The sequence below is a fragment of the Salvelinus alpinus genome, chromosome 15, assembly GCF_045679555.1.
Source record: "Salvelinus alpinus chromosome 15, SLU_Salpinus.1, whole genome shotgun sequence".
NCBI lineage: Eukaryota > Metazoa > Chordata > Actinopteri > Salmoniformes > Salmonidae > Salvelinus > Salvelinus alpinus.
In genome coordinates, this window is record NC_092100.1 from 33,535,821 (window position 1) to 33,549,039 (window position 13,219).

The window sequence follows — 13,219 nt, forward strand, 5'->3', positions numbered from 1 at the left end:
CCTGCTAAGACCCTTCCTGCTGAGCCCCGGCCTTTAGATTCACCTCTGGAGTTAGACCCTGCCCCATAACCTCATAAGACTTTTCAAATCAAATGTATTTATAAAGCCCTTCTTACATCAGCTGATATCTCAAAGTGCTGTACAGAAACCCAGCCTAAAACAGCAAGCAATGCAGGTGTAGAAGCACTTTTGAGACATAACACGAACCCTTTCAACTTTTTGAATTTCCAGAATGCAGGGGCCTTCTCTGCTGTTATTGTTGAAATAACTGGATGACCCAGTGTCTTTCTCTTGGTCTCTGCGGCCTCGCGTCATGTCTATCCATGCCATAGTAGAGCTTCCAGTGGTGTCAGCCGACTGCTCCTCAGCTGCAAAGAGGTTCAGACAGCGTTAACAGAAACCAACCACTCTACAGGTCAAACAGCAGGGCACAAATATGACTGACCAACATCTTTGTATTTAATTTTGGTTAATTCAGCAGGATTTTATATACAGTGGGGAGAACAAGTATTTGAAACAATGCCGATTTTGCAGGTTTTCCTACTTACAAAGCATGTAGAGGTCTGTCATTTTTATTATAGGTACACTTCAACTGTGAGACGGAATCTAAAACAAAAATCCAGAAAATCACATTGTATGATTTTTAAGTAATTAATTTGCATTTTATTGCATGACATAAGTATTTGATCACCTACCAACCAGTAAGAATTCCGGCTCTCACAGACCTGTTAGTTTTTCTTTAAGAAGCCCCCCTGTTCTCCACTCATTACCTGTATTAACTGCACCTGTTTGAACTCGTTACATGTATAAAAGACACCTGTCCACACACTCAATCAAACAGACTCCAACCTCTCCACAATGGCCAAGACCAGAGAGCTGTGTAAGGACATCAGAGTTAAAATTGTAGACCTGCACAAGGCTGGGATGGGCTACAGGACAATAGGCAAGCAGCTTGGTGAGAAGGCAACAACTGTTGGTTCAATTATTAGAAAATGGAAGAAGTTCAAGATGACGGTCAATCACCCTCGGTCTGGGGCTCCATGCAAGATCTCACCTCGTGGGGCATCAATGATCATGAGGAAGGTGAGGGATCAGCCCAGAACTACACGGCAGGACCTGGCCAATGATCTGAAGAGAGCTGGGACCACAGTCTCAAAGAAAACCATTAGTAATACACTACGCCGTCATGGATTAAAATCCTGCAGCGCACGCAAGGTCCCCCTGCTCAAGCCAGCGCATGTCCAGGCCCGTCTGAAGTTTGCCAATGACCATCTGGATGATCCAGAGGAGGAATGGGTGAAGGTCATGTGGTCTGATGAGACAAAAATAGAGCTTTTTGGTCTAAACTCCACTCGCCGTGTTTGGAGGAAGAAGAAGGATGAGTACAACCCCAAGAACACCATCCCAACCGTGAAGCATGGAGGTGGAAACATCATTCTTTGGGGATGCTTTTCTGCAAAGGGGACAGGACGACTGCACCGTATTGAGGGGAGGAAGGATGGGGCCATGTATCGCGAGATCTTGGCCAACAACCTCCTTCCCTCAGTAAGAGCATTGAAGAGGGGTCGTGGCTGGGTCTTCCAGCATGACAACGACCCGAAACACACAGCCAGGGCAACTAAGGAGTGGCTCCGTAAGAAGCATCTCAAGGTCCTGGAGTGGCCTAGCCAGTCTCCAGACCTGAACCCAATAGAAAATCTTTGGAGGGAGCTGAAAGTCCGTATTGCCCAGCGACAGCCCCGAAACCTGAAGGATCTGGAGAAGGTCTGTATGGAGGAGTGGGCCAAAATCCCTGCTGCAGTGTGTGCAAACCTGGTCAAGAACTACAGGAAACGTATGATCTCTGTAATTGCAAACAAAGGTTTCTGTACCAAGTATTAAGTTCTGCTTTTCTGATGTATCAAATACTTATGTCATGCAATAAAATGCAAATTCATTACTTAAAAATCATACATTGTGATTTGTATGAAAAAACCTGCAAAATCGGCAGTGTATCAAATACTTGTTCTCCCCACTGTATATATATATATATATATATATATATATATATAGAGAGAGAGAGAGAGAACATCCCTGGTCATCCGTACTGCCTCTGATTTGGTGGACTAACTAAACACAAATACTTAATTTAAAAACTATGTCTGAGTGTTGGAGTGTGCCCCTAGCTATCCATAAATGTAAAGAATAAAATTGTGCCATCTGGCTTGCTTAATATAAGGAATTTGAAATGATTTATATACTTTTGATACTCAAGTATATTTTAGCAATTACATTTACTTTTGATACTTAAGTATATTTAAAACCAAATATTTGTTTACTTTTACACAAATAGTATTTTACTAGGTGACTGACTTGAGTAATTTTCTATTAAGGTCTACCTTTTACTCAAGTATGACAATTGGATACTTTTTCCACCACTGGAAAGCAGCACTCCTACTCACTCCATTGTCGACACTAAACAAATCTGTAGGCATATATCAATATCTTTAATAATATCATATTCAGTGCTTTCAGGAAAGTATTCAGACCCATTTGACTTTTTTCACATTGTTAAGTTACAGCTTTATTCTAAAATTGATTAAATAAAAAACTAAATCCTCAGCAATCTACACACAATACCCCATAATGCCAAAACTTATTTACATAAGTATTCAGACGCTTTGCTATGATACTTGAAATTGAGCTCAGGTGCATCCTGTTGCCATTGATTATCCTTGAGATGTTTCTACAACTTGATTGGAGTCCACGTGTGGTACATTTAATTGATTGGACATGATTTGGAAAGGCACACACCTGTCTATATAAGGTCCCACAGTTGACAGTGCATGTCAGAGCAAAAACCAAGCCATGAGGTCAAAGGAATTGTCCTTAGAGCTCCGAGACAGGATTGTGTCGAAACACAGATCTGGGGAAGGGTACCAACAAATTTCTACAGCATTGAAGGTCCCCAAGAACACAGTGGTCTTCATAATTCTTTAATGAAAGAAGTTTGGAACCACCGAGACTCTTCCTAGAGCTAGCCACCCTGCCAAACTGAGCAATCAGGGGAGAAGGGCCTTGGTCAAGGAGGTGATCAAGAACTCGATAGTCACTTGACAGAGCTCTAGAGTTCCTCTGTGGAGATGGGAGAACCTTCCAGAAGGACAACCATCTCTGCAGCACTCCACCAAGCAGGCCTTAATGGTAGAGTGGCCAGACAGAAGTCACTCCTCTGTAAAAAAGGCACATGACAGCCCACTTGGAGTTTGCCAAAAGGCACCTAAAGACTCTCAGACCATGAGAAACAAGATTCTCTGCTCTGATGAAACGAAGATTGAACTCTTTGGCCTGAATGCCAAGCGTCACATTTGGAAGAAACCTGGCACCATCCCTACTGTGAAGCATGGGGGTGGCAGCATCATGCTGTGGGGGTGTTTCTCATGGTCAGGGACTGGGAAACTAGTCAGGGTCGAGGCAAAGATGAACAGAGGAAAGTACTGCGAGATCCTTGATGAAGAGTGCTCTGGACCTCAGCCTTGGGCGAAGGTTCACCTTCCAACAGGACAACAACCCTATGCACACAGCCAAGACAACACAGGAGTGGCTTCGGAACAAGTCTGTGAATGTCCTTGAGTGGCCCAGCCAGAGCCCGGACTTGAACCCGATCGAACATCTCTGGAGAAACCTGAAAATAGCTGTGCAGCAATGCTCCCCAGTGTTAGCAGTTGTTACTCTTCAATAACACAGACTCCAAAGCAAATCAGGGGGAGAGAAATAGGTTTATTTAAAGAGGACAAATCATAGATGTAATGCTGAGAGATAGATGTTCATTCTCCCGTCCTCAGTGATTCTCTCCACAGAACAAAGTGACAGGGTGTAGTTTTATACCCCCAACCCTAGTCTGTGGTTGTCCAATTACAATTCCTGGCAATACAATTGGGCCAATGGCCAAATAACAAGTATCCTGTTTCAGGCTCAATGCCTAGACAAATTCCTCCCATGTCTCTGACCCATTGATCATTAATTCCCTATTACAGAAAAAACACTTTCCATTGATTTGATAGCGCAGTCTGACTGAGCGGTGGTAGGCAGCAGCAGGCTCGTAAGCATTCCTTCAAACAGCACTTTCCTGCGTTTGCCAGCAGCTCTTCGAAATGCTTCAAGCATTGCGCTGTTTATGACTTCAAGCCTATCAACTCCCGAGATTAGGCTGGCAATACTAAAGTACCTATTAGAACATCCAATAGTCAAAGGTATATGAAATACAAATGGTATAGAGAGAAATAGTCCTATAATAAACTACAACCTAAAACTTCTTACCTGGGAATATTGAAGACTCATGTTAAAAGGAACCACCAGCTTTCATATGTTCTCATGTTCTGAGCAAGGAACTTAAACATTAGATTTTTTACATGGCACATATTGCACTTTTACTTTCTTCTCCAACACTTTGTTTTTGCATTATTTAAACCAAATTGAACATGTTTAATTATTTATTTGAGACTAAATTGATTTTATTGATGTATTATATTAAGTTAAAATAATTGTTCATTGAGTATTGTTGTAATTGTCATTACTACAAATATATATATATACAGTGGGGAGAACAAGTATTTGATACACTGCCGATTTTGCAGGTTTTCCTACTTACAAAGCATGTAGAGGTCTGTAATTTTTATCATAGGTACACTTCAACTGTGAGAGACGGAATCTAAAACAAAAATCCAGAAAATCACATTGTATGATTTTTAAGTAATTAATTTGCATTTTATTGCATGACATAAGTATTTGATACATCAGAAAAGCAGAACTTAATATTTGGTACAGAAACCTTTGTTTGCAATTACAGAGATCATACGTTTCCTGTAGTTCTTGACCAGGTTTGCACACACTGCAGCAGGGATTTTGGCCCACTCCTCCATACAGACCTTCTCCAGATCCTTCAGGTTTCGGGGCTGTCGCTGGGCAATACGGACTTTCAGCTCCCTCCAAAGATATTCTATTGGGTTCAGGTCTGGAGACTGGCTAGGCCACTCCAAGACCTTGAGATGCTTCTTACAGAGCCACTCCTTAGTTGCCCTGGCTGTGTGTTTCGGGTCGTTGTCTTGCTGGAAGACCCAGCCACGACCCATCTTCAATGCTCTTACTGAGGGAAGGAGGTTGTTGGCCAAGATCTCGCGATACATGGCCCCATCCATCCTCCCCTCAATACGGTGCAGTCGTCCTGTCCCCTTTGCAGAAAAGCATCCCCAAAGAATGATGTTTCCACCTCCATGCTTCACGGTTGGGATGGTGTTCTTAGAGTTGTACTCATCCTTCTTTTTCCTCCAAACACGGCGAGTGGAGTTTAGACCAAAAAGCTCTATTTTTGTCTCATCAGACCACATGACCTTCTCCCATTCCTCCTCTGGATCATCCAGATGGTCATTGGCAAACTTCAGACGGGCCTGGACATGCGCTGGCTTGAGCAGGGGGACCTTGCGTGCGCTGCAGGATTTTAATCCATGACGGCGTAGTGTGTTACTAATGGTTTTCTTTGAGACTGTGGTCCCAGCTCTCTTCAGGTCATTGACCAGGTCCTGCCGTGTAGTTCTGGGCTGATCCCTCACGTTCCTCATGATCATTGATGCCCCACGAGGTGAGATCTTGCATGGAGCCCCAGACCGAGGGTGATTGACCGTCAACTTCAACTTCTTCCATTTTCTAATAATTGCGCCAACAGTTGTTGCCTTCTCACCAAGCTGCTTGCCTATTGTCCTGTAGCCCATCCCAGCCTTGTGCAGGTCTACAATTTTATCCCTGATGTCCTTACACAGCTCTCTGGTCTTGGCCATTGTGGAGAGGTTGGAGTCTGTTTGATTGAGTGTGTGGACAGGTGTCTTTTATACAGGTAACGAGTTCAAACAGGTGCAGTTAATACAGGTAATGAGTGGAGAACAGGAGGGCTTCTTAAAGAAAAACTAACAGGTCTGTGAGAGCCGGAATTCTTACTGGTTGGTAGGTGATCAAATACTTATGTCATGCAATAAAATGCAAATAATTTCCTTAAAAATCATACAATGTGATTTTCTGGATTTTTGTTTTAGATTCCGTCTCTCACAGTTGAAGTGTACCTATGATAAAAATTACAGACCTCTACATGCTTTGTAAGTAGGAAAACCTGCAAAATCGGCAGTGTATCAAATACTTGTTCTCCCCACTGTATATATATATATATATATATATATATATATATTATATATATATAACAAATCGGCCGATTAATCGGTATCGGCATATTTTGGTCCTCCAATAATCGGTATAGGCGTTGGAAAATCATAATCATTCGACCTCTAATTTCAACTCATCGTTACCACTTGCATTACATGGGACGTGTAAATTCACTCACAGGAGACGATGAAGATGCATCATCCTCTCACTCCTCCGTAAAATAAATTAGACTGCAGCTAACCACAGCACACAAAAATAACATAGGTACCGAGAGCCGGGAAAGACAGCAAACTGCCAAACCAGTAGTCTTTACCTGCCGTTGCTCGCTTTGTGACTGACAGGAACCTGTCCTATCAATAGATCACTAGAAGATGCATATTGTTCATTCTAGCAGAAGTCTACACAGACTTTTCTGACTAGCGAATTTAAACTTTTAAAATGAAAGGAAGCCTAGTTAAAGTGGAAAAAGTAGCTAGATTACAATGAAGGCTGGTGGCTGGTGCATATGGAAAACACTGCTATTGAAGAGTATGTCTTCACATGAAGCCAGTGTGTGATGTGTGTGTCCCCCTAGGATGTTTATGGCATTGAGTCCAGTAGAGCTGTAGGCCACTGCCTGGCCATTGGCTGTGATGTACAGGTCCTCCACCAGGAGGTGATCCAGCGCAAGCTTCTTGAACAGCCTGTCAGCGTTGTGTCTGGAGAAGGCCGCTCCAAACCCAAACATCCCCGATTGGAAACGGGCAGTTTTAGTGCCTATCAGAACACATTGTTGGTTTCTCAGAACACATACAGCCATTGTTAATGCTGAATTTGAGTGACGCTACACTTTACTGCTTACCCAATAAAATGTCCACCAGCATGTTCAGAGTCAGTCGGTTTTGGTTCGCAGATTTGCCATATCTGGATCCAACTTTTCACACTTTGACTTACAGGATTTTAGACCCTTCCATGAAACTTGCAATACTTTCACAGAAATGTTCCAATGTGTGTGTGTTATAACACATACAAACTTGCAGAGTATTCTTTGTAAGAAGATGTAGGCCTATATAGTCAGAATTCAGATACGTACCTGGTAAAATAAGGATTAAGTAAAAAAAATCTCTAAAATGAACCTCTCGATGCGAATGATGTCAGAGTAGGAGTAGAAGAGGATGCAGTGAGAGATCCCTGTCCCTGGCTGCTCTGCCCGACTCCTGGTAGTAGCCCTCCACTGACTTGGAGACTGGCGTGGATCACATAGCGAACATCAGACTTGTCGATGCCTATGCCAAAGGCTATGGTGGCACACATGACCAGGAGGACAGGGATACAACATTAACCTCTTCATGAAGTTAGTGGAAGGTTATTAGTGATGTTAACATCTGTTGAGATCACCTCACCTGGCAGCCATCCTGATTGATCCACTTGGTCTGCACATATTCTCTGTCTTTGTCATTGAGGGCCTGTGTGGTAATCTAGCTCTAGTATACCAGCCCTCTGAAGACTGTCAGCCATGGTGTCAGTCATTACGGGACAGACAGCACACAATGCCTGAATCACCTAGAGTACACACAAGGAGTAAAAACCAAGTCATGATCCCAGTCCTCAAATGATTCAATGAGCATTGGAAACTTCAGACAAACTTAGGGAGAACACTAACGTGGATAATGGTTATTGATCTAGTTGATGCAGTCCTCATCTACCTTCTTGGGTTTCTTGGGTAGCACAGCATACTTGAGGTTGTTTCTGTTGAAACTGATGGTAAATCTGAAAGAGAAAAGACACCGTGAGGAACATTCATTCAAACAGCTGCTGTATGTTTGCATAAGACATCACTACATCTGTACTGGTATTTTGTCCCAGGTAAGACACCTCTTAGAGTACGTACACCTGAAGTCCGGTCATCTGCAGCTGGTTGAGGATGTCCTTCTGGACACGGGGGGTGGCTGTGGCCGTTAGAGCCATGCGGGGGCACTTTCTCCGTAGCTCATGCATCCACTTGTAGTCTGGCCGGAAGTCATGGCCCCACAGATTTTAAAAAAATAAAGTGGGCATGAGGCTCATCCATGACCACAAAACCGTAGGACAGATAAAGCATCACATTCCCTACATGAACCTACCTGACTGACAGTGAGCCTCAATGACAAAGCATGCCAGAAGACCGCTCTCATACAGGTTCTGAAGGGGACTGATCAATCTGCCACTCGCACACACCCGGGGAAAGGGATAGGTCAGAAAACACAGGTTTGATTAGAGCAGTTTCTGTTCTTGGTAAGCATGTTATTGTCACAGTGCGAACAAAACACGCACTAGATCAAACAGAGGGTTTTCAAGAAGAGGTTAATGTTAGTTTTCGCTACAGGTCTTGTGATTTTATTCTCACCTTCTCAGGAGTGGCATAAAGCAGTTTAATGATGGGGGTCCTTTTTGGACAGCTGCAAGATCCTCCCTGCTTCACCATCAGCCTTGTCACCAGACACACTTGTGGCAGGAATCTAAAAGCATGTACGGATGTTTAAAACACCTTCCACGCACAGGGTAGCAAGAATGTACACATTTCATACTTCGCACTGTGAGCAGTATGGTTGAAAACGTACATGAAGAGTAATGAGTTTCTGGACCTGATCTACAATGAGTGATTTCAGTGGTGAGATGACCTCAGTCACTCCTGCACACACACAGGCCGGCAGCTGGTAACAAAGACTTTTACCCCCTCCTGAAAAACAGGAAATAAATCACAGTTTATTACATTTCCAAATCAAAATGATCTGTTCATACCTACTAAATGTTACACATCTGCAAAGTCAGTTTAAGTTATTTGAATTAACGCATTAAAATGCACTTGTTGTATAGTACAATGTTCTTAACTCTTCTTGAACTGCAGTGATGGTTAAGGGCTTGAAAGTAAGCATTTCACAATAAGGTCTACACTTGTATTCGGCGCATGTGACAAATACAATTTGATTTGATACAATCTGCATTGATTCATCACTCACCTGTGGGCTTCAGGAAAAATGAGTCTTCACCGAACAACGTAGCATTAATGGTCACTAGTTGATTGAATAGGAACCAGACCAAAGCACTTGTGGAAAATCATAATCTCTGGACAGTTGGGGAAGTTGAAGCCTCTGAAACGATCGTGGGCAGGGTTTCTTTATGTGGGCTCTGCAAATGATATGAGAGATAAACATGGGTGTCTGGGCTACAGACCAAGTAATACATGTAAGAAAAAATAATCACATTTGTTTAGTAGAAGGAACAATACAATCAAATCTCAAGGCTGCTCTATAACTTGAATGTACTTGCCAGGAGAGGGGATTTTAGGAGCTTTTGCCATGTTGATGTTCTTGGTCCTCCCTCACACACCACTTTAGTGACAGCACTGCAGTGCTTCTTGCCTTGATGCCGAGGAGCTCAGGGGTTCATCAAAGTAATCAGGGATATCTGAATCACTGATGTCATCTATGTCAAAGTCATCAATGAAAAAAAATATATCCGGCTCCGTGACTGCCTGATCAATGGAGTTGACACAAAGCACCTCTTGGAAACCCAGCACTCTTGAGCAACAGAGGCTTGGGTACTGCTCTCCCCAGTCCCTTGTACAGCAGCTGCCGGCCTCTTCTGTGAGAAGAAGAGATTTGACTGATCCACATCACAAGTTTGATTTTTGGAGATGGTGTTATTTGGAGAGAGTCACAATTACTTTGGCCTCTTGTAAATACTTTCCCCTCGTCTCCAGAGAAAATAGGACTTGCCAGAGTGCTGGGTTTCCAAGAGGTGCTTTGTGTCAGAACTCCATTGATCATGCAGTCAGAGTCCTCAAACAAACTGCTGTTGTAGTCCACAAATATGACTGAGGATCCCCTGAATGGAAGGGTTTTCATGGAAGAATCTCCTTTATCCTTGGGCAGGCAAGTGGTGGTAGACAGGACACTCGGTGTAGCAAAAGAAAAGGTAGGCTTTTCTCTAAATCTGAGTTCAAAGACAGTGCTGTCTGGCTGTTGTGTCTCGAAAGATGTGTCACTGCTGCCAGTAGCAATGATCCTTTTCCTGAAGGTAAAACGTGATATAACTAGCAGATTTGTTAGATTTAAAAATAAATGTAACCTTTATTTAACTAGGCAAGTCAGTTAAGAACAAATTCTTATTTACAATAGGCCGTCATTAAACATTTAATAAAAATATAGGACAAAACACACATCACGACAAGAGAGACCACAACACTGCATAAAGAGACCTAAGAGAACAACATAGCATGGCAGCAACACATGACAACACAGCATGTTAGTAACACAACATGACAACATGGCAGCAGCACAACATGGTACGAACATTATTGGACACAGACAACAGCACAAAGGGCAAGAAGGTAGAGACAACAATATATCACGTGAGATTAATACATGTCACAGTAAAATTACAGCTGAAACTTAATCTACAGCTGTTGTCCCATATTGCGCAGAATCAAGGAATTACCTGTGAGCCCGCTGCAGTAAGAGTTCTGTCCCACAGGACAGGCCTATCAGTTCATGCTTGGGAATGGAATCCACCAGAGCACTGATGATACTCAATGATCCATGATCCTCAAAAATGGATCTTCTGATTTTAGATTGGTGACTATTCGGGAAAAATAAAATGGAGGCAATACAATAGAATTATAAGCATACTGGTATGTTCACTGACATTTTCAAAATAGACTGAAACATCTGGCTTAAACACAACCCATGTTATTCACCTCTTCTTTCTTTAGGAGGACCATCTGCAGGCTTGACACCCTTGTTGATACAGGGCTGATGTCTTGACTGACTGCAGAGCCAGCTGACTTCAATCTGTTGTGATCATAATATACGTTTGCCAAATAGATATAGCTTGCTGTACAACATCATATCAAGTGCATTCACACCATCAGGCCTCAAGTCATATGTCCATTAGAAACAAATGTTAAACACAATCATAAACTAAAATGCAACAGATGAATGTACACATGTACAGCAGAAACGTACCTTGTTTCCTTTGTAGAAATAGAATGACTGAAATCCTCTGGGCTTGTGGAAAGGGGGGGTGGGGTGGGGTGAAATCTAGGTCTTCATCTAGCTCCGACTTGTCATCAAGATCTATGACAGCTGTGTCACTCCATCTACTTTGATGATCTGGGGAAAAGTTTTGGGAGATGAGTTTATGTTGTCTTTTCAATGCCGATGTCATTCTTTATCATCAACACACTGCCAAGATGTTCATCCTTAAATAGGTGACCTCCAGCTTACAACAAATGTACAAAGGGAAATTACTTGGACCGGAGACATTAATACTTGGAGTGAGGCTATATTTGAAGAGTACTACTCATCTGTCTTTTCAACTGGACAGGGTGCAGTGATGGCTTGGTAAAGTACTTTTGCCCTTGACAGGGGTTTCAAAGTCATCAAAATCATCCCATCCATCCAGGGGTATACCAGCAAAAGAACTATCAAGTCCTGTGGGTTTGCTGCCATTGCTATCTGTGATCGAGCGATCAGATTTGTTTAGAGCAGGGGAGATCCTGGGTTTCTGATCCTGGGTTTCCTCACTGAAAAGGGGTTTAATACAGGATTGATGGCTTCCGACTTGCTTTTGGGATTGACTGAGGAGAAGTTGACTTTGGTGAGAGATCTTTCAGGCTTGGTTGAAAACGTCAAACGTCGTTATCATGAGGTACATTGACACTCCTGTTTGTTAAACCATTTGAGCGTATTATACCTTAGAGGGAACTTACACCTTGGTGATGCCTGATGTGAACTTCTTTTTTTAAACAAAATGTCCTGCAAAGAAAAGTGAAGTCAAGCGATTATAGCTAACCTCATAACAATGTTTATGTAGCTGGAAAGATACTTAGTGAGTAGCTATAAGACTACCAAGGCAATATTTAAGCAATAAGGCCTGGGGGGGTGTGGTATATTGCCAATATACCACGGCTAAGGGCTGTTCTTATGCACGACGCAACTCGGTTTGCCTGGACACAGCCCTTAACCGTGGTATATTGGAGACGTTTGGGGCGGCAGCGTAGTCTAGTGGTTAGAGTGTTGGACTAGTAACCGAAAGGTTGCAAGATCAAATCCTGAGCTGACAAGGTACAAATCTGTCGTTCTTCCCCTAGACAAGGCATTTAACCCTTTAACCCTAGGCCGTCATTAAAAATAAGAATTTGTTCTTAACTGACTTGTCTAGTTAAATAAAGGTAAAATATATACCACAAATGCACGAGGTGCCTTATAAACTGGCTACCAATATAACTAGAGCAGTAAAAATACATGTTTTGTCATATGCTTGATATACCACGTCTGTCAGCCAATCAGCATTCAGGGCTCGAACCACCCGGTTTATAATGAACTCAGCTTGGTGCAGACTTTTAGCTGGCTCTGGTCCACGCGCATACGTATGCAGCTTGTAGTGACAGAACCGATGCGTGCGCATTGACCAGAGTTAGTGAAGGTACAAAATAGTAGTTTAGCTATATCGTATTTTGGGAGAAACAACAGATTGCGCATACATAGCAAAGTTCAACAACACTCTAGCATATCTTTACTTTGGTGAGGCTTGAAGCCAGTCAATAAACAGCATCGGGGCAACAAATCGTTGGAAGGTTCCACGTAACGCTCAGGACCAGCCCGTCCTAACAGTTAGCTAGTTAACATTATAAAACTCAAACTAACTAAATAATTTATCAAGATATCACCCTGGTTTGGATTTAAACAACGACAATTTGCTGTGAGCACCATATCTCGAATTGTTCTTCCAAATTATTTTGAAGTAGACTGGACATCATCAGTTAACGCTTTAGGCTAGCGACTCAACTTCATAACGTTAGTGTAATCATAAAAAGCTGGCTAGCTTGTACAGTCTCTGAACGTCTTATTGTCGTGGTGTATCAATAACAAAAAGGCTGTCTATGTTGTTGTTTACCTAGCTAACTATAATTTACTAAAATAAATCAATTCAGCCAAGTTTTTTTTGCGCCATTCTGACTAGCTGGCTTCCCATTGGCTGATTGTCTTTTATAGGGGTCAGGTACTGC

General features: G+C 42.5%; 2 pseudogenes; both read right to left on the reverse strand.

The window, feature by feature from the left end:
* Positions 1–6,082: 6,082 nt before the first annotated feature.
* LOC139539316 (recQ-like DNA helicase BLM) lies at positions 6,083–11,054 on the reverse strand (annotated as a pseudogene).
* A 469-nt stretch (positions 11,055–11,523) lies between these two features.
* Positions 11,524–12,967, reverse strand: LOC139539317 (recQ-like DNA helicase BLM; annotated as a pseudogene).
* Between the last annotated feature and the right edge of the window lie 252 nt (positions 12,968–13,219).